The sequence below is a fragment of the Hippoglossus hippoglossus genome, chromosome 16 (genome assembly GCF_009819705.1).
Source record: "Hippoglossus hippoglossus isolate fHipHip1 chromosome 16, fHipHip1.pri, whole genome shotgun sequence".
NCBI lineage: Eukaryota > Metazoa > Chordata > Actinopteri > Pleuronectiformes > Pleuronectidae > Hippoglossus > Hippoglossus hippoglossus.
Genome location: NC_047166.1, coordinates 26,652,210 through 26,674,956, shown reverse-complemented (window position 1 = coordinate 26,674,956; position 22,747 = coordinate 26,652,210). Strand labels below are relative to the sequence as shown.

At 39.0% G+C, this 22,747-nt stretch overlaps 1 protein-coding gene and 1 long non-coding RNA gene across 3 annotated transcripts in view; one reads left to right on the top strand and one right to left on the bottom strand.

Moving 5' to 3' along the window:
* The window catches only part of LOC117776873 (low-density lipoprotein receptor class A domain-containing protein 4-like), a 71,099-nt gene that overhangs the window by 34,582 nt on the left and 13,770 nt on the right, over positions 1-22,747 (bottom strand). The gene's annotated exons all lie outside the window — the stretch shown is intronic.
* LOC117776887 lies at positions 1,919-20,320 on the top strand. Its single transcript, XR_004616509.1, has 3 exons — positions 1,919-2,051; positions 13,915-13,920; positions 20,310-20,320. It is a non-coding gene; the product is annotated as an uncharacterized LOC117776887 (long non-coding RNA).

Genomic DNA, 22,747 nt, shown 5'->3' with positions numbered 1-22,747 from the left:
ATTTATGCTTGGACACTGATCAGTGTGTGGGTTTAATTAGCTTATCAGAAAAAACGTCTGAAATGTTTCAAGTCTCAGACTCCAGCCCACACATCTCACTTGCTTAAGGTGAAAAACAAAAATGAAAAGACCTAGGTCTCTTTGCTAAACAATTAAAAAATGTCACTGATTGGAAAAATACATAGGATGTATCTGTACTATATTCCGCCCAACTGTATGCATATAAAAAAAAAAAAAAATTCTGTTACAGCACACACGCAGAGAACTGTTCATCTGGTACCTTTAATGTCGTCGACTAATCCTTTTTTATCTCAAATAGATGTTGTGAACATCTCCGCCCTACAGGAAATCCCTAAGACACTTTGGGCTCAAGGCAAACATGACGTTGGCTTAATAGAAACTGCTGAACCCGTAGTTATTAACGCCTTAAACTGACTACAGGCCCTGCCAACAGCAATATCCATTAAAAACTGAAGCCATTAAAAGGCATTACTCCAGTTTTTGAATCATTACGAAAAGTAGGAGTAATCATTCCCTGCCATCACTCACCAGTATGCACTCCTATGTTTCACGTGAAAAATCTAAATTGCAATTTGTTCGACAAAAGTAACTTTTCTGGGTCATGTGATCACCGCAGAGGGCAAATCCCTCTCACCCAAACATATAAAGACTTGACCGACGCAGAACAAAGACTTGACCGACGCAGAAGAACAAAGACTTGACTAAGACTATGCACCTCTGAGTTCCCTATGAGCAAAGAGAAACACTCAATGACGATGGAGATAGCAGAACTTCACCCCTGCGGGTGAGGCCATCCATGTTTGTTTCTACCTGAGACAAATCCCTACTGCTTTCCATGATTTCTGTTAGTGTGATTCTAGTAATCAGACAGTGAATTCTTATAATTCTAATAATTGTGTTTCTGTTGCTTTAACTCCATAGATAATTTAGATATTATAAATGATTTACAGGACTGTTACCCTTTTTGTGACTAATTCTATATAATACTTTGTAATGAATTAAAATATTTAATTCCCAGTTTAACTTTAGCATATCTTTTGTTTAAGTGCTCCTATTTGATGTGATTATTAAACTGTTCTTATCCCAAGGGTTCATACCCTCCTAAAAAGCTCAGTTAGTAATTGTCCCAATAATTCTGTAACTGTACAATATGAATGTTTAGATTTTAACAATTCAATTAGAGAAGCAGTTTACTGAGCTGGTAACATATATCCTGTGTCAAATGTTTTTATGTATTCAAGAGCAATTTTTGTTAACGGGACTAGAGAGTCCATCTTATCTGGTGTTCTAGTTGTGAGTTGTTTTATTTATGTTTTTTTATTGTTTTATTAGACGTTTATTATATTTATGTTTTTTTATTGTTTTATTAGATGTTTATTTTATTTGTTTTTTATGTTTTATTCATAAAGGATATTTTAATATTTCTAAATAAAAGGCAAATGTCAGACTGAGTAATGTTCATTGCTCTTTGAAAAGGTGAACTTGCATGATAATGTTATAATATTATTTTTATATCAGTATCCTAAAATGGTTTGAGAGTTATGACATATCACCCTACAAAATTTGCTATCCAGATATTTTTTATAGTGCACCAATTTAGAGGTTTCCTTGCACTTTTACACATATCCAAGCAAAATTGGTGTTTTTGACAATGATATATCCTTAACTGAATAGATACTGAATCAAATCGAAATTAAATCGTGTGAATCGGAATTTATTAATAATAAACACGTTTTTATGTTAGACTTCTATAAGACATGAAATAACAGATGTTTTTACAGAACAGCAACTTTTATTCCCCTCCGACATTACAAAATATCTAAGTCAGTGCTAGCAACAGTAATTCAGACTTATATTTGAAACTTTTAGTCAGACTAAATAATTTTCAAATAAGACATTTGACCTTTGTGATGCATTGTATCTCTTCAGCTGACCTGCAATGCTTATTTTGGGAGGAGCATATGATTATCACCATGTTAATGATGTCCGAGATTGAATCTTTGTGAATTTCTGGGTCTGATGTTTATTATGTTTTATATATACTGTTGTGATCATTGTATGATCAAAAGGGAGGAATGTAATGGCAAATTTTACCATTATACCACACTTGTATTATCTCTGCTTATGCATACTATTTCTCCTTGTGAAACTGTTAAGATGACATCAGAGCCACAAATCTGACTGGGCTTGTCTCCCCCACCAAGACCTCGAAGAAGCCTTCAGCCAGTGTCTGGGTCTTGGCTTGGCCAGGAGGCCTTCAGCATGTGTCTTATCTCCTGGGATTTTACTATTCACTCAGTTGACACACATAGTTCTCACACACACACACAGTTCTCACACACAGTTCTCACACACAGTTCTCACACACAGTCACACACACACACACACACACACACACACACACACACACACACACACACACACACACACACACACACACACACACACACACACACACACACACACACACACACACACACGAAAAGCATACTGTATGATTGCAAGGAATAAAGTCTACTTAAAAGACTATGATTCTCCAATCTCTTTATTTCAGAAGTCTCACCAGGTCAAATTTCCATCACAGTAGTTTTTCTTTATTTTTCGTGAGTGATATCCAGTGCGCTCGGTGCACTCTGTGCGCCTGATGGCACAATCACATTCACTGCAACGATTTTACACACACTTGTACTTGATGATACACAGTGTTAGAAGATATAAAAAACTATTAATGAATCGGCTCTTCAACTGCGCTGTTTAATTGGTATTTGAACGTAATTTGCTGTAAGTTGTTTAATATCTTTTTAAATTGAAGGTTCTTATGGAACTGTTTTGTCGCGCAAGCACATATAACACTGCTGGTTTTAATGTTAAAGATGAAGTGGATCAATAATCTGGCTTCAATTCATCACCTCACACCTGCATCGTAATTTCCCGTCTCCAAAATGTTCGCACGCATGGGTCAGAGTTAGCGTAAAGTGCGCACATTCTCCCTTGAGGTTGGTTTTAATAAATCCGAACGTTTACAGGGTTGTGGTGTAAGTATCTTTCAGGCCCTGTTGTGCGTACGCAGCAGTTATAAATGAGGCCCCTGGTCCTTGATTAGCTGGAGCTGCATTACCATTAGGTGAACTGGAGGCCCCTGGCCAGTGCCGCCTACCAAGACGCCAGTGTGCCATTGCCACTGACAACATGCACCACACCGTGATCATTTCAACCATATAACCACACTGATTCCACACTATCACATTCCATGTTGATTATTGACCTTTTCCTTAATAAACAATCTGCAGCTGAATATAGCTCCCAAAGTACTGTTTCCTCCAGCTTGAGAAACATATCCTAAGAGCTGCAGAGCCCAGCTGTTAAAAGTTACTGAGTTTTTGGAAGAAAAAAAAGATGAACCCAGTCGGCTTGCGGCTGAGTGTCACAGAGAGTAATGAGAGATGGACTAAAACAATTGATTGGATTTGTAGACAATAATAATATAGAAGACAACAAATATTATCCTTTAATATGTTAAAATGTTTGCTGGTATTGGAGTACTTCCTTAGCGCTTAAAAAAAAAAAAATACACATACGCAGTTAGTTCCCTGGATTTAATAGTAAGCAAACAAGACCCAAGGGCACCAATTAAAAAAGCCATCATTAATAGAGACTGCTTATGCACACATATGTACATACACCATCTCACCCTGCTGACTTCTATCAGCCAAAGGCAACTCAAACAGCCATGCAGAAACATTGACCTTTGTTAACTTAGCAGGCTGGTAATAGACATTATTCTGCAGTAAGGATACCAGGAATCTCATAGCCGGTACCAATAAAGGTGAAATCCAACAATTCCATCCATCCATTTGCCATATATCTTTTGACAGTCATGGATGGGAGGGTGGGGGTCTTGAGCCAATCCCAGCTGACATTGGATGAGAGGCAGATCGCCGCAGATCCTCTGCATTTTTTTTGGAGGAGGTGCATGTGTCAATGCAAAAGTCTGAGTGAGAGCCTCCACAGTTTCTACGGAGTTCGAAACTCAGGATCTCTAATGACGCTGTGTCACCGCAAAAATCCATTCTGTCACTGGATTCTATGGTTGAAAGATCAGTTTAAAGTACAAAATGGCAAATTATCGCACTAGCCTGAGAAATATAATCTCTGAAATCAATCAATCAAATTTATCAAATTTTATTTGTATAGCCCATATTCACAAATCACAGTTTGTCTCATAGGGCTTTAACATGGTGTGACATCCTCTGCCCTTAACCCTCAACAAGAGTAAGGAAAAACTACTAAAAAACCCTTTTAACAGGGAAAAAACGTAGAAACCTCAGAGAGAGCCACATGTGACGATCCCTCTCCCAGGACGGACAGAAGTGCAATAGATGTCAAGTGTAAAGGAGAACATCAAGATAAAGGTTTTAGCAGCATAGCAGCAAATGAGCATCAATTCCCTGAAACAAAGACGAGGCGACACGCATACAAGGCCAAACTAACTAAAGAAACCCAGGAGAGCCGAAGTGAATTACTTACCAGACTATCCAGTCCAAAGAGAGTCTTGAGAAAGAGAGGTTGGAACTACTATCTGAGGTCAAGAAGAGGGACAACCATCTGATGATCAAGTGAAGATGGACAAAACCTTTGCCCACAGGAGGCATGAATTCATAATCGACATGCCCTCCAGTGCAGAATTCAAAAGCAGATGGCCAGCTTTTTTCTGAACGTGTGGTAAGTCAGAAATAAGTGTCCAACTCTTAACATGACACACTTAGAAGATAATTATTATTGAAAAAATATTTTATCAGAATTTGGAATGTAAAAAATCTTAATATTTCAACCATATTACCAAGCCCTACTGAACAATACAATTTTTTTTTTCATGCAGCTTTTTTTTTTTATTTCTGTATTGCCAAATTCTGTAAGTTGTTGTTTTGTGTCTCCCCTCCCCACCCCATAAACTCATATAATTCACATGTATTACCACCATCCCACTGATGTCCAAGTTTATGTCAGAACTTGACCACCACTCCACCAAGCTGTCCAGAGGGTGCCGTAAGAAGGGAGGAGCAGCAGGAAGCAAGATCGTGGAGATCATGGCTGTCATAAACAAGGTTTGTGATTAGTTGTTTTGTGGAGTGTTTTAGTCTTGCTGATTTTACACTAGAGACAACATTTAAAATGATATCACAGTTTTGTAGTAAGGATAAAATCACCCCATTAGCTCTGCGCTCCTGTCACCACAGTTTGTGAAAACTGGAAAACTCAGTTGGAGACGTCTTAATGCAGTTTCTTTCTCATTTGGACAATTGGGGAACATTTTTTAATAAAATTATATTACTAGTGCATGTGCCAAATCTTGCATCAATAAATCTGCTTTTGACTGTCTTGATAGGAGAAAAAGGACACTTTCACACGATTCACAGAGAGTCTAGCATGCCAGTCTTTCCATCGGGATGTTGTAAGGCAGTCATTCTCAAAGTGTGGGCCGCGGCCCCCTGGTGGGCAATCAAAAAATTCAGATTTGTAAGTTAGCATTATATTACCACAAAATATTTGATTGATTAAAAAAAAAAAAAGTATTCATCACAGGTAATGAAAAAAAGCCATGAGATTTAAATTCCACGTTATTCTTTTATCTGAAAGCAGGTGTCATTGTATTTGCTGACCATCACATTAACACCTGAACGCATCACACATCATTAGCGGGGAATCATAGGTGAGGGAAAACTTTGAGATGTGCTGGGTCGAGCAAGATGGAGCAGTGGCTGTCAGGGCGAAAGAGGCAAGCTGTTTATGACGAGGGGGAATCAGAAAATCAAACTGAATCATTCAAAACAAAAAAGAGGACTCGCAGAGAGTACTCAAGTGAGTACCTGTCGCTTGGATTTACGAGTGCTGGCTCAGAGGCAACCCCAAGCCAGTTTATGGACATGTGAGAGCAAGCATTTTTTCTTCAGGGGCCTTAAACGCGTCAAGTATATTTGGTTAAGCTGCAAATGTGTTTTTCTTCTTCCTGATATTATTGTTGTGAAATGTAATGTGCAAGTGCACTGTTACACAAACAGCAAGAATATACATGTATGTTTAACAACCCACTATTTGCACTTAATATTTTACATTTGTTGCTCTGCAAATTTTTACGCTTAAATGTGGATGGATTATTACGGACAATTTTTTGACTTTTGAGAGAGCGCTTTGATTTATCGAATGTTGGGAGTTGTGCGCACGGATCCCCTCTAAATTCATGGCAGCCACCATATTTGGAAGCTCCCTTTCTTCATACATGCAATAGATATGCAGTACTTTCCTTAAAGCTACAGTAGTTGTCTCTGAAGTTGGGTTAGTTTGTGTTCTAAAATATTTCATAATTTTTCAATACCAAGGGTATTTCCCTAGCTTGTCCCTGTATTTTTATCTAAACAAAAGTGGCACCGGGTTGTAATTCTGTGTTTCTATCCGTGGCAGTTGACCGTGCCATGGGGCTCTCCAACACACAGCCAGAGACAAGGCTGTTGCTTTTCAGCATCTTTTATTCTTAACTGTAACTCAAAAACACGCAACTTAACTGTGCTAGCTTTTAAGCTGGCACCTCGGCTTTGCAGCTCGGTTCAGTTCAGTGTCCATGTGCGTCTCTGTCCGTGATTCTCGTGTCTCAGTTCTCCGCTTGTATTCCTCCAGAGGCAGCACCGCTGCTGCCTTTTAAAGCTGAGGATCAATCAGCTAACAGCTCTCACCTGCGTGGAATGATCCTCTCCTACAGGTGGAGGTGCTCTCCCTGCCACCTCCACACTATCATTGACTGTAACACAGAGGGCACTGTGGAGCCAAAAAGTTTGATAGAAATACAGGGTCAGGCAAGACAAAAATCCCTCTGTATTAAGAATTATGTAAAATTTCAGAACAAAAACAATTGGACTTCAGAGACAACTGTGGCTTTAAGGCAAGTATTGTTTTTGAGAAATGTTCTGAGGCAAGTAAAAAATTTGCCTGTGAGCATCAATACAGTGAACAGATACATTTTGTTAACCCTTACTGTTTTACATGTCTGCACTTAAAGGACAGTTTTTGAGAGAGGAAAATGAGAAGGCTATGAGAGAATTGAGGTTTTATGTATTAAGCTGCTGCTGTTTTATTATGTTCTGTCAAGTTGCTTGCAATTTATGCAACTACAGTTAGCTGTTTACAAACTGCCGTTTAATGCAAAATAAATGCAGTTTTGTTGTGAAAGACACTGTGTGTGAGATTCCTTTTTTAACATTATTTTTCTATTTAACAGAGCCAGGCATTTCAGTAGGACAAATTCAGTTACTTTATATCTACTTTGTTGTGTTGAGTTTCAATTTACTTAAGAATGTTATGTCAAGTGTGGTTCCACGCAACTGTCTTACTTAGTAACTTAACTTGACTGTGTTCTTCTTATCTACTTAACTTAAATTAGTTGAACATCACAGTGTTAAGTAGGTTCAATGTAAGAAAAATCTATTACAAATTAACTAAACTAGTTAAATTGAATATACTCAATTCACTTCTGTATAACTTGAATTATTTGAACGTAACAGTATTAAGTAGGTTTAATGTAAGAATAATCCATAAAAATTTTGTCCATATTAAAAAATAAAGAACCTTAGCAGTTACTTAACACAGTTGCATGGAACCACTTGACATAACTTTTTTAAGTAAATCCCAAAATATTTTTTTTGTAGTGTACTTATCTGACTTACCTGCTTCTGAGGTGCTTAAAGAAGTCAGATGTTTTTCCATCTTTTGTTTGAAATGCTGTGTTAACAGATTATTATAATGCTGCTGACCTTGTCATTCCAGAGGACTTGCATATCCACCACATACCTACGACATCTACAGTACCTAAGTAGAATTTTGGCATCATTGTGATAATGAAGTATCGATGGAAAAAAACAAAAAAGGGAAAAGTAGAGGGGAAATAAATGAATAAGAAAACAAACTAAGAATGGAAAAGAGGGAGAGAGTTAGTGACAAAGAGAGAGATAAAGAGCTCAGAGAGCCGACAGGAGCAAAGATCATAGATGGGAAAAGGACAGACAGGGGAAACAATTGAGTAGAGGAAGAGATAGTGTGTGGGGGGAGAAAGTGGTAGAGGCAGACCGATGTTAAAAGCAGACAAACAACAAAGCATGGCGTCTTGTGTCTCATCTCTGAGACTGAACAATTAAACAGCAGAGCAGTGGAAACAAGAGTAAAACAAAAGATCATCTCTTTTGTCTTTGAGAGATGGGAGGGTAAGGAAGAAACAAGTGGGCTTTTGTCTGTCTGTGTCAGTCTATGTGCATGTCATGTCTGTCTGTCTGTCTGCATGCTTCTTTTCTGGCAGATAATAATTTGATTAAACAGTCAATTCCTGCTTCCCTCTAACTGCCACACACCTCACCAAGGAGAGGCAGATTTACTAGGGATTCACCGATATGGAAATTCTTGGCCGATACCGATATTTAAAACAACAATCTAGCCGATAGCCGATACCGATATTTGTTTATTACTTGCATGTGGCCTTCTTGGTGTGTAACGCCGGGTTTACACCGGGCGCTGAAGCGCCGCCCCGCGCCGCGCAGCGTCATTCTCAAGCGCGCAGCCGCCTGGCTGTTCACACCGGACCCGCATTTCTCCGCGCCGGTCAGCCCGACATTGAACGGGTTACATACAACAACAAGCGTTCCACCCGTTCAATGTCGAGTGTCGAGGGTAAATGACGTATTCTCCAAGCAAGCCTTTAGCCCCCCCCCTCTCTCTCTTTTTATCTATATGACTGCTTGTGTGGCTGTAGTGGATGGGCAGAGGGGGACATTTAATTATGTGATTGGGAAAATTAAAACTCCAGGACAACAGAAGGGGAATACAAAGTATAGGATGCATATTTGATCATTTATATCATACAAAATATGTAATTTATATTGTTTAAAATCATTTTTCAGTCTCTTTCCTGGCGCGATACGCTCGCTCGCACGCCGAAAACATCGGTGAAGGGCGCTGGTGCGACGCGGCGCATCGCAGCCCATGTGAACCACACAAAGGTTTAACAGGGGGGTGGATGGGAGGCGCCTGGCTTTCCTTGGCGCTGCGCTGCGCGGCGCGGCGCTTCAGCGCCCGGTGTAAACCCGGCGCCAGTGTACCATAATCTGGATGCCAGATTGGCAGGCTGCAGAAAACATACCAATGAACATCGGCCAATGTTATCGGTGAAAGTCAAGTTTATTACCGATACGCCGATGGCAGTAAACGAGGCGAATATCGGCCGCTACCGATATACGGCCGATACATCGGTGCACCACTAAGATTTACCATGCATCAAGATTTTCCTTGCATAGAGGTGTCCTAATACTTTTGCAGGGCGTATCACCAATAATTGGTATCACATGAGTATTAATAATATCTTAATGCCTCACGGTTTTAAGTAATTGAAAGGTTTTTCGCAGTAATTACTTAGTCAATCACCCAAAAAAGAAGACATTAAAATATAGTATTCTTTCACCAAATACTCTGTAATCCTAGCCTCTTAAATATGAGGATTTGCTTCATATCTGTTTTATAACATTGTAAATTGAAGCAGACACTGCTGTTGCTTTCCAATATCTCAATGTGTACCAAATTTACAATACAATATTCTGCATAGTATTTATATTTCACCATATTTTACTAGTAGGTATAAAACAGGAATGTCACCAAATTGTCCCAAATGTAAAGCTCATGTCGATACTACCAGTGTGCATAAATATCAGTTCATTAATTGTGCTGCAGGTGTCAATAGATCCACTAATCAATCTATGTATCTATCTATCTGATAATATAATCGTGTGTGTGTGTGTGTGTGTGTGTGTGTGTGTGTGTGTGTGTGTGTGTGTGTGTGTGTGTGTGTGTGTGTGTGTGTGTGTGTGTGCGCACTTTCAGGGTAAGAAGAAATTGTTAATTGCTTTTAATGCTGAGAAGGAGCGCAGTCGTGGCTGGTCCTTCCAATGTCATGAATTTGGAAAGAATGGAAGAAACCTCATTTGGACAACAATTATGATGGGAATCCATGTACCTAGATTTTTATTTTATATTATGTGCGTGCTTCCTACTTTCCTCTACGGACCAGTCAATTTCTTTCTTAGATGCAACGCGATGCAGACGTGAGCTACTCTGCATAGATGCAGACACAGAACATAATCGATTCATGTTTTCAGTTATGTTCATTGTTTTATTGATGTCCTGCCGCTGCATAATTAGAACCAGCACTGCTCCAGGACCATGACAGACGCTTATGAAAGGTCCGGTCGTCCTGTGTCAGAGTCTCTGTCGGAGTCTGCTTCCTCCTCACTCCCTTTACACTTTAACAATAAACACCATCACTGATCACAAGTTATAGGGACACGTACAGGACTGACGTTTACTTTGTGTTGATTTGATTCTCTAGAGCAGCCGTTCCCAAACTTAAGAATGCCGCGGCCCAATTTGAGAACTGAAAAATTTGTGCGGCCCACCCACACCTTTAATCACAACTATAAGATCCACACACAGGACAATAATCATCTATTACCAAACAGATTATTCATTTTATAGCTAAAATAATTGTATATGAACGTAGGCATGTGCAGTGCAAATCCAATAACATCCACATTTAAGCGTAACAATTTGCAAAGCAACCAATGTAAAAAAACATGAAGTGCAAATAGTGGATTGTTAAAAATATATTCTTGCTGTTTGTATAACAGAGCACAACAACAATATCAGGGAGAAGAAAAACACATTTGAGGCGCAACCAAATATACTTAAGGCGTATTTTTAAAAGATGCTCGAGGCTTGGATAAATATTGTCCATGTTTAGTTTCTAAATGGCGGCGCATTTTACATGGTCCCAGGGTCTTGTTAGCTAGCATCTCAGCGCACAGCACACACAGGCTTGGGGGTTGTCCTCTGGGCCAGCGACAGGTACTCACTTGAGTCCTTTCTGCGAGTCCTCTTTTTAGTTTTGAATGATTCAGTTGGACTTTCTGATTCCCCTTCGTCATTAGCAGCTTTCCTCTGCTCCATCTTGCTCGACCCAGCAGACAACAAAGTTCTCCCTCACCTATGATTCCCCCGCTAATGATGCGTTCAAGTGTTAATGTGACGGTCAGCAAAAACAATGACACCTGCTATATAGGTCAGATAAAATAAGAACAACGTGGAATTTATATCTCATGTCTTTGTTTCATTACCTGTGATGATTACTTTTTTTTTTTTTAAATCAATCATAAATGTTTTGTGGTAATTTATTGCTTACTTACAAATCTGAAACTTTTTTATCTATTTATTTTCTGATGACCTCTCACGGCCCACCTGCAGTGGCTGCACGGCCCACCAGGGGGCCGCGGCCCACACTTTGGGAATGACTGCTCTAGAGTTTATGAGAGACATGTTTAAACACACCGCGCATGCATTCCCCTGCTTCACACAACATGAGACACAAAGACAAGAGATCAGGGTTAAAGTGTGCGGAGCAATCCGGAGTCATGATCCAACATCATCGATTAATAACTAAATACATGTGGTTATCAGTTTGTGTTTGAAGAGTAACAGAGACGAGCAGACACACACACGCAAACACACTCTTGCAGACATACGTTTTCCCCTGCAGATTACAATGTAACGCAGCACAGAGTAATGTGCCTTAGTGCAGTGGCACTGCTAAGGGGGGGCCAGTCGGTGCCACCTTGATACAGTAAAGTCTATAATCAGTTTGTCCTTTTAAGCCTTAGGTGCAACACACAAACTAACATTGACCATGGGCCTCCTCCCCTCCTTCTGTCTCCCCCCTTCAGGTTGAGATGCTTAACAACAAAGAACTAGGGCTGTCAAACGATTAACATTTTAAATCAGATTATCACAGGGTAGCTTTGATTAATCACGATTAATCACCATTTCTAAATGTCCGAAAAATCCCCATTTTCTATGTATTTTGTTGCGGGAATGGAAAGATAGACAGAAGGTGGATATATACATTTAACATTTGTTTTTTTATCGATGACAAGTCCAAATGATAGTTATTAAGATTGAAAAATAAAATAAAATCAAACTAAAACATACCACACCATAATTAAATTTGGCTGTCTCTTTGCTATGCCTCTGAGCAAACATAGGATGATGTTATTTATCAAACTCAAAGATAACCTTTATCCTTAACAATTGGGGCATCTTAGCTTTTGCTCTTCTTTTTTTTAAGCAAATATAGGATGGTTGAATAAAACTTATTTCTTTTTCTTTTTTAAATCAAATTAACACCCAAACCTTTACACAATCAAATGTGAATGGGAAATCTGAATCTGAGCCCATCTGTAGAAGCAGTGTTGAGCCAGTTCACACTTAAAAAGAACGAGTTCCAAGTTCAGTTCATGCAGATGAAAACAAACTGGTTCACATACATAGTTAATTTTTTATTGGGATGATTTAGGTGAAAAAACTTATGGTCATGTGTTTGGTTATGAATCGATGTCAGATCATGTCTGCGCGTCGCTCCCTTCACTTAAACACTGCGTCCTGACTGTGTGTGTCACGTCTCGTGTTGTACAGAGCACAAAATGTTGCCAAGTCATTTTCATGATGTTTAAATGCAGCCTCATAAACTCTGGAGCGAATCAAACAAACACTAAGTTACTTCATGTGCTGATCAGGTCCTGATAACTAGTGATGAGTGTTTATTAGTTCAAGTGAGAGCAGAGTGGAGGAGGACACAGAGACTCCAGCTCGGTACAAACCAACTGCAGCTTCTGCTCTGATCATGACGCAGCGCCGCTGATCACAGAGCAGTTGTGACCAGAATAAAGGGAAGTATGTGAGCAACAGCTGCTGACAACAGAGGAAACAGCTGAAAAAGAAAAGAAGCTTCAGTACAAGGAGGCGGAGCAGGCAGGCAAGGTGTAGGGGTGGGGGTCGAACTATTCTCTAAGTAATGGTGGTGGTATTTTGAAGATGGCAAGGATGTTTTAGGCTGAGGGAAGGACAGAGGTATAAAAAGACCAGGGATTGGCGGGGTGGAGGGGGGAGCGATGGGAGGACAGACGGGAGGACAGTTCCATGCAGACAGCAGCTCACGTCTTTCCAACAAGAAGTTAAACTTGACTCCTCTGAGTATAAGACCCTCCCAGATGCTACAGTACTCAAGTCTATTATTTACCTCTGCAGTTGACTGCTTCCCTCGTCCGACATGCTTCCACGAATGCTAAGTGTGCCAGTGGTTCATCCATTTTTATTGAATTTTCAACACGTTCTCTTTCTCTCTGACCTTCAGTGGTAAGTATAGCTGCCCCCTGAAGTCCAAGATTCAAATCATTCTTCCGGGAATTTATTTCCCCTCAAAACATATACTCCAAAATACTGTTTCACTGTTGGTTCTGTGGATGATCCACATGGATGGGGTGACTTATTCTGGAAAATTCTTCTGATTCTTTAAAGATCTTTTTTTCGCAGGTTTGAGCAATATTAATACAATTTCCATGGGGTGAAGGCAAAGGTCTAATTGAGGGTTAGGCTTCAAGAGACTGATCCAATTTGGATTCACTTGCTGGTTGGCAAAACTGATTCCAGCAACTGTATTCTGTAAAGAGAAGTGTAGAAAAAATTCGGGGAGCAGCTTCTCATCTCATGTTCACGCCACATCAATGCACATGCAATTTGACAATGTTGGTGACGGACGGATCTTTGACCACGAGTGGAAAAGGTTTTTTTCAGTTCAACAAGAACAACATGGTGGTGACACTTTGCTAGAGAAACCATCAGCTGACCATATCATGTCAAATCTAATACATATCACTGTTAAACTTTGATGCACAGCTCATCTATATTTATCAGCTTAACTCTTGTTATTTAGTAGTATCATGATGAAACTACTGAAATTATGAAACTTGGAGGAAGGATGTTGTATGAGTCCCAAATTTTGGTGCGGATAATTGTTTTAGTTTTGTCTTAAGAAATAATGGCGAGATCTTTGTAAAAAATTCTGTAGATCTGTAGAAACCCAGTATCTATTAATATGTGAAAATGTGTGCGGATCTGGACAATGATGCAGATTATGTGAATCAAAATGTGTATTTTTGGGTTGGTGATAATTTTTTAATTGCTGTATGCTAGCAAATATTCCTTTCAGCTATATCAGAGAATGGATATTTAGCCTGTGTTCGATAAACAGTCTGCTGTGCACGTAGTATATGTATCTGATGCAATACTGTGATAAAGTGGCTAATCTGCCTTGGTGGAGGTAAACACTCTGCCCTTGTAGTTTCCATGTATCATACACGTACTAACATATTAAGGAAAGATTATCTACATTCTATTTTCAAATTTGATAATTAAATTTTTTGGTCTATATATAATGCCAGGAACATGTCCAAAACCCACAGCAACAACCTAAAGATAGTGCATTTATTATCCTTTAAGACAAAAAAAAGCTCTGAGGGTTAATATGGGAAAAGCTGTAACTAGGGAGAGTATTTTTGTGCATGAAAAATCATTTTAATGATTAAGGCTGTATCAAAGTAGTTAATGATTAATAATCTCCTTCAGTGGATATAACGATTAATCTCTAACTGTTTCAGTCAGGTTGAAGCCTCTAGGTGTGAACATGAGCCTGCCACTTAATGGTTTTTGTCTCCTCAAATACAAGAACAATACAGATCATAAAGTGTTGAGTGAGTTTTTTATAAGATACATTTTTCGAAAGGTATATTTTAATCAAATTGAATTAGGCTTGATGCACTTGGAAAAGATTTGAAAAATGCATTTTATGCTGGATTCAAGCTCAATAAAATGTTATTTAACTAGCACAAAAACAGAATGCTACTAAATTTCTGGAGGACCCACACATGGAACACGAAGTTCTGAAGCCAACTCTGGACCTTTTTTCCATAAACTTTAATTATATTGGAGTTTGTATGGTCAGTTGGTTTGCAGCTAGAAGCATTACTGTGTGTTTATCCTCTGTCTTCTGTACATTTTCAGCATAATGGGATGTGGTAATCTTAGCTAACGATAGCAGAGAATGTTAGCAAACTTTTTTATTCTAAAGTTTGAAAATACTCCAACATTATGCTCGACATATTTTGGCACGTAAGACGGTATGCATATGCACACAAGAGACATTTCAGTCTGTATTTCTTTTAATAAGATTTATGTCATGTTTGATATGTTTGGTGCAGTCATTTGTTTTCTGGCATTGCGATTGGTACGATAGGGTTGTTCTGATTATCCATCATTATTAATGCCAGTGGAGAGAGTTACAAAAAACATATGGTAGACAGGTTTAAGTTCATGCTTACAATGCAGGTTCAGTCAACTTGATGCTCTTCTAAATTTGTATCAGTATTGATGCTGAATAGTTACATGACAAATGGAACTATGTGTTTTTTTATTGTTGATAGCTGCTAAACGCTTTTTTCAGACTTCAGATGGACTCATCCTTCTTGCAGACAGTAGTTTGTTTCTCTTCTCTTTTCATTTATATTGCATTGAATTTTTGCCATCTTGAAAATCATCCTATGAAACTAACATTCTCACCACAGTTTTGTTTTGCTGCAGGACCAACCTTTGACTCCTTGTCTAATATTGCTCAGTAATTAACATTTATTATATTGTATATTAGATAGGTTTTTAAAGTTAAGTGTACTTGAATGAAGCATTAATTTTCTTCCTAATAAAGACGTTTGCAAAAGTCGAGATGCTGTTTGAGTTTCAGATGGAAAAGAGCATGTGACAGTTGGACACTGGATGATCAGCACTGAGGATCATATCGTATGTGAGGGCATCCACAAAACTTTGTTGTTTTTACAGGGCTTGCTGCTCTGTTTTCAGTGTACTACATCTTTAACTGGGAAGCTGCCTGCCTACAAGGTATGGCTTGCACTGTCCATTAGTCATTTTCTCTTTTTTTCCCATGTGTATTTTAACCCAAACTCCATGATCACTTCATATAGTAGCTAACTTTATTTCTATTCAACCTCTAATCTCAGATTCCAGAGTTTTTAGATGCTTCAATTAGTCTCTGCTCACCCCAACCGGTCCAGGCAGATGGCCGTCCACATTGAGTCTGGTTCTGCTAGAGGTTTCTTCCAGTTATAAGGGAGTTTTTTTCTTTCCACAGTCGCCAAAATGCTTGCTCATTGTGGGAACTGTTGGGTTTCTCTATCATTTTTAAGGTCTTGATCTTCTATGTAAAGTGCCTTGAGATAATGTATATTATGATTTGGCACGATGCAAATAAAATTGAATTGAATTAATTGGAATCAACCCAGAAAGAGGGATAAAAGCCGTTAGGAGCTAGATCGTCTACAAGAAAACAGGGAGTGTCATTCAGAAGAAGTATGTCACAGTCAATCCTCATGTTCAATCCTCTTGTGATGAACCTCATAGACTGTTAGTGGAATTTCATAGGTCAATGAGAACTCTCTACCAAGGCACGTCAATGCAGCCACGATTATTTGCCAATTTTTGTCTTTAATTATGTGATCATAGTTGTTGGGATCTAAAGCCAGTAAAGAGAACAATAGAGGGGCCTACACGTAACCCCAGTAGCCTAAGCCAGAGTTTTCAGTAGTTGGTTAAAGTGTGACAGAATTCCCTTGTGGACCCCCCGGAATTGCAAACCACTGTCTGAATTCGAACTTTGGCCTCTCACTGGCTGAGAGACAACAGACTCCCCGTGACCCCCCAGGAGCTGCCTGTAATGCCATGCAGGTGATAAAAGAGAGCTGGCTCCTCAGCTCTGTGCTTTTTCCCGTGCTCCGCTGTTACTACAAGGACCTCTCCAAGTTGTTCCGTGTGACCCGGTCACTAAAAGGGAGCAAACCCGCAGACGTTTGTTTTACTTTCATTTCGTTTTACTCTGTTAGTTTTTACCTTTCTGCCACGGACCGCGCTGATTACGCACAGAAAAACCACGGAGCAGCACCAAGTAATAGGCTTATGTCTGGGCAGAGACTAGTTAATATTTAGTTTTTAATACAATATTGTGTCGGACCGCTGGGTCCTTGTTGTTGCTGTGTATTTACTGCTGTGTATAGAATCCGTGCTTTAGGCACACCCGCGAACTGTTAGACTTGCCTACGTCAGAGCAATAGCGGGTATTTTACAAGTTAGAAGACCGGTACCAAGCTGGACAGACCTCAGGGTTAGCCTGGTTACCACATGGTAAAATCACCGCATATTGTCCTTGGTGGTGATTTAGATCTCCTCTTATCACTGATTGCATGTTTCTTTCTTCTCTCTCTCTCTTTCTCTCATAACCCGCTTACAGACACACATTCAGATGCATCTATACACACAATCACACTTATATACATTCTGGGGACCAGATAGTGTGATCAAGCCACGTTGTTCATCAATCGCCATTCCTCGACTAGAGCCACGAGTTAGGTCACATTGTCCTTTGTTCTCGAACTCCCTTTGTTTAAATCATGCGGTTCAGCTGCCATATTGAATTTGGCGATATGACGTCACCAGCGTGACCTCGTACGCCATCTTTATTGCCCCTCTCTCTCTCTCACTCACACACACACACACACACACACACACACACACAGTGTTACAATCATTATAGTTGTCGGTGTTGGTAGTGTCTTTAGTACATTGGACTTTTGTTGAGATAGTATTATTGATTTGAATTAATGTTACTATGTTTAATAAATTATATTTATAATTAAAGAACTAGCATTTGTGATTATTCGTGCATATGTGTGCAAAACAGCTGGATTGTGACAGTCAGTGCTCGGACTTAAACCTTCACTGTTCATTTTATAACCATTCATTTGCATATTGATTTTATTTTATTTATTTATTGATTACTAATAATTAAGAATTGATCAAATCTGCTCCTTCCTGTGTAGAACATAGTCTTGTTCTCCTGTCCACAATTTTTTTTTTATTTAGTATGTTTTATGTTTGTTTTAATTATTTCACTTAAAAAATGTTGGTATTCTAACTTTTTCTGTACACAAAAAGGAAGTTGTTCATTTATCCCAGGACAGGTAAACCATTGTTGTATTTCAAAATGTTTGCCTTTAAAGGTTACTGTGTATCAAAGCAGTATCTGAGCAGACCCTATTATTCTTCCTGTTTAAGTTCGTTAGCCGAATTTGTGCAATGTTTTTCACTCTGGCAGAAATGTTGATTAGTTATTGGTTGTGTTTACTTCACATGTCACTTCTTGGCTTCACATGCAATAAAATTGCCTACCATCTGTCCTTCACACACATTACCTCACCATAATTATAATAATAATAATTGTCTGATGAAGGTGATATATATATATATATATATATATATATATATATTATAGAATATGTATAGAGTTTCAAATCAAAACAGCTAAACAAGGTTACAGATAAGGGGATGTTTAATCTATAGTAATTAACTCATCCATACTGTTATTACATTAAATTACATTGTACTGTTTTTAAGATTATTGTGTAATTCCAACAAAAACAAATATTGTACAGGCTGCTGCTAATAGTACACTGCAAATAAAATACACTGTTATCCACATAGTAAAACACTATAGTGTTTTACTATGTGGATACAGCACTAAACTTTAGATTGAGGTTACAGTAAGCGGTAAATTGCTTGCAACCCTGCTGCCAGTAGTTTACTGTGACAATAAGAAAATACAGCTATGTGCTGTAATTTAGTTAAAGCTGGGCGATATGGAAAAAAATCTTATCACGATATAAATCAAATAACCAGAAAATAATTTGTATGCACATTTGTGTTTATGTACAATGTTCTTCTGTACAAACATAATATAATTTTTATATGCAAAAAACTGATTTTACTTGCTAGTACAATAATTTTGTGCAATGCACTTTACTTACTATAAACAACTACAGTGAAAAGGTGTATATCATTTATTTTAATTTTTTTCTATTACCTATTTCTATTTCTTTATTCTCGTGTCTACCTAATTCTGACCTGCCTGCTGCTGTAACAACAACATTTCCCAGTGTGTGGATTAATAAAGTTTGATCTTATCTTAACTTAAATCAGCTCCACTCCACTGAGGCGCATTTCTCCACTGGTCAACAAGTTGATTTTGTAATCACTCACACTTATATTATTATCTAAAAAGCTGACGAATTCATATTTAGGTTCCTGGATAAACAGGGCGTCGATTCTTCTGCATCTATGAAGTTAAAACACTGCATTACGTCGTAATTTGCAGGAGGAACTTCTGTGTGTGTGTGTGTGTGTGTGTGTTTGTCCCCCCGCTCGTCTCTGTCCCTCTTCACACATTAACTGATAATCACATGGGATATTCACCATCTAGTCCTATATTCTAAATAGTTATTAATCGATGATGTCAGATCAAGACTCTGGATCGTTCTGGACACTTTAACCCTGATGTCCTGACTGTGCGCGTCACGTTACGTCTTGTGTTGTGTACCAGATTTATACATGTGTCTCATAAACTCTAGAGCGGATCAAACAAAGTAAACCTCAGTCCTGTACGTGTCCTAGTAACTTGTGATCTGTGATGGTGTTTATTGTTAAAGTGTTAAGTGAGCGCAGGTCAGAGGGGGAGTGAGGAGGAAGCAGACTCCGACACAGGACGACCGGACCTTTAGGCCCAATCCCATTTCACCCCTTGGCCCTACCCCTAACCCTACCCCTTGTTTTCGAGGGTTATCTTGCCCCTTGAAACGGAGTCACAAGGAGTAGTGGTTGAAATCTTCCCCTACGAATTAGGACAGCCCTTCAAGAAGCCGTTACCATCATCAGTAGTCGTCGCGAAAACCCGACACGTCATCAGTAGTCGATGCGAAAATTAGGTATTGGGACAGCCTACCCCTGCATGTGAACGCGCAAAACGAAGGGGAAGGGCTAAGGGGTAGGGCCAAGGGGTGAAATGGGATTGGTCCTTAATGTGCGTCTGTCTTGAAGCAGCTGTGTTATAATTATTCAGCGGTGGAAACCCGCTAAAACTATGAACGTAGCTGAAAACATTATTGTGTTCAGTCACTGCATCGATGCAGAATCGTCCACCTCTGTGCAGGAGCCCAAACATTAACACGTGTGCTGCTGCTCCTACACTCTGTGCTGTGGGCATCAACCTAACCTGATGTGGGCGTAATCTATTCCAGCCACATGATTGGTTCGGCACGGCGCTATGCTCATTCTCATTGGCTGTTCCGGTTGTCCGTCAAAACATGGACGGCATGAGTTCTATTGACGTTATATCGACATGTCTTAAATTTCTATAGAGGAAAAGTTATATCGCGATAATAATCGATATCCAGCCCAAAATTCAGTACATCACTGTAAAGTTGATTACAGTAGGAGAAATGTAAAATTAAGTAAACTGCAGACAACTCTACTGCAAGTATTTTACTGTTAATTTACATGAGAATTGTTTACAGTGTATGAAAATTAAATCTGTTATTTGCGTGGTTTAAGTGGTAAGTGGAAAATTGCCTGTATTTTTTAGTACTTTAGCTCAGGCTGGTCCGTTAATATGTTGGGATTCTTTATGTTTTTATTTTCTTTAGAAAAATCAAGTTGTTTAAATAGAACTGTAGCTCTGTGCATGTAATTTTCCCTAATGTGATTAGCTGAAGAGAAAATGGGCTGATCCAGCTGGGGTCAGGTAGATGACATTAAATTAAGCATTTCTCTTATGATTGTTTTGAAAAAATTCATCTTCTAGAGTGACTAAGGAGAGCAAAGAGAACAACACAGAATTGACATTTTCCATCTCTTTTTCCTCTCTCTCTTTTCTTCCCTTCTATTTTGCACTCTTTCTTCCCACCCACACCACCCACTTCCACTTCTGTAGAAATACCACTTGGGGAGTTCAGCTCAAGGCGAATATTGCAGAATGAAAAGACTCGCCAGACTCAATGAGTTAAAACTCTTTTGGCTAACACAAAGATCCAGTTTAACCAGAGATATCAACAACTTGGCAACACCCACGCACAGACACACACTTTTATATCATTTTACTAATCTTTTCAGTACTGCCTCAGCTAATAGCGGCTTCTCTTTCTTGTCAGATGCCAAATTCAGGTCAAAATCACGGAGAGTTTTCACTTAGCCGTATTCACTGGACAGCTTTGAAGAAATAATTTTTAAAGTGTTGTAAGGTGGTTTAAAAATTCAAGAGTTTATTCTGGGTAAAAATCTAAGCAGCGCTACACAATATTAACCTGAGGTTGATTCACAGCAATCCAGTGCTGCATGGAGTTGCAGTCCGTTTCTGTGCTCAGGCAGACAAAAACAGCTGAGAGGGCATGTCTGTTTAGAGCTCTCTCACACACACGCATGCTCTCACTCCCTCAGTCAGTCAGTCAGTCAGACACACACACACACGCACACACAAACACCTCCTAGACAGTCAGCCACACTACAAGACTTTCACTGGTGCAAGTCACACATTAACTAAGGGTGAGTAATTTGGCTCTTGAATGGGACTCCCGAACATCACCACCACCCCACCCACTCACACATATATTGATGTAATTCATAATGGTAAGAAAGTTTCTTTTGAGGACCCATAAACTCCTACTTTTAAGATTCTTGCCTCATGAAAACATAATTACTGTAAATGGCACTTTGTTAATGTTTGTGTGGTATGCCCCAAAATATTTGATTTATTACTTTTAACAGTCATTTTTGCAATTTTCAGGGTCTAATATTATTCCTAATAATATATGTGATAGTCAAGTGGGGTTATGTTTCATATGCATTATGGAGAGATCAGTAAATGAGCACTCAGGTGGAACGTTTGGCACGGGAGCAGTTGCACCCCGTACTGTCTCTTTGGAGGTAACTTCCGCCCTCATATCAGATGCAGTCTGGATGATGAACTGAATGCTCCGTGTCTTTATTGCTGCTGCATTCATGCTGTATTTTACAGGTTAGTAGTGGGTGAGAGTCATCTACATTAATTCCTTAAAGCTTAGCTTTATCACCACGAGTGTTATTGAGACATATTGATGACGTTTCGATTATTTTGTCGGACTGTTAAAAACTTTGAAACTTGGCTAGTCATTGAGGCGGGAGACACAAGTGGCACTAGGTGGGCGGTGACCATATTCGCGTGTATAGGTGTTTATTTTACCTGCGCATAGTCTTGCAGGCAGGTCGCTATAGTTTGTTTACTTTAAACATTGTGTATTTCAGCTCCGACACGCACGTACGTTGTAATAGAGTCATGAATTGTTATTGTGCCTGTTATAAGCTAATGATCCAGCCTAATAGATTTATATTGAAAATGTTTGTATTTCTTCCTGAGTGAAAGCTGTGTTGTGATTAAGTGTGCATGTCCAGAATTAATTTCTGATTTCACTACAGTTAAGAATCACTGTAACCTGCACTATGTGATTATAGTAGCCCTGTTCACTTATATATGAGTGATAATGTGTATTAAGATGTTGATTGAAGTAAGGAGACATAAGATGTACACCAGAAGTGTGAGTAATACTGAGAACACATTCCATTACAAAGGAGAGGATAATTGAATGTATGTGTTATGCACTTTAAAATGCAGTTATAAACTGAAACAGAGACTGACACTCAGAGAATTGTTTGTATTTGAAATTGTGTTGAATTTGAATAAGATGCAGTCTGGATGATGAATTGAATGCTCCGTGTCTTCATTGCTGCTGCATTCATGCTGTATTTTACAGACATACTTTGTTGCTGTGGTACCAATCCTGGGAAGCGTAACATTTGTAATAACCATGCTTTGCACAATCACAAAAAG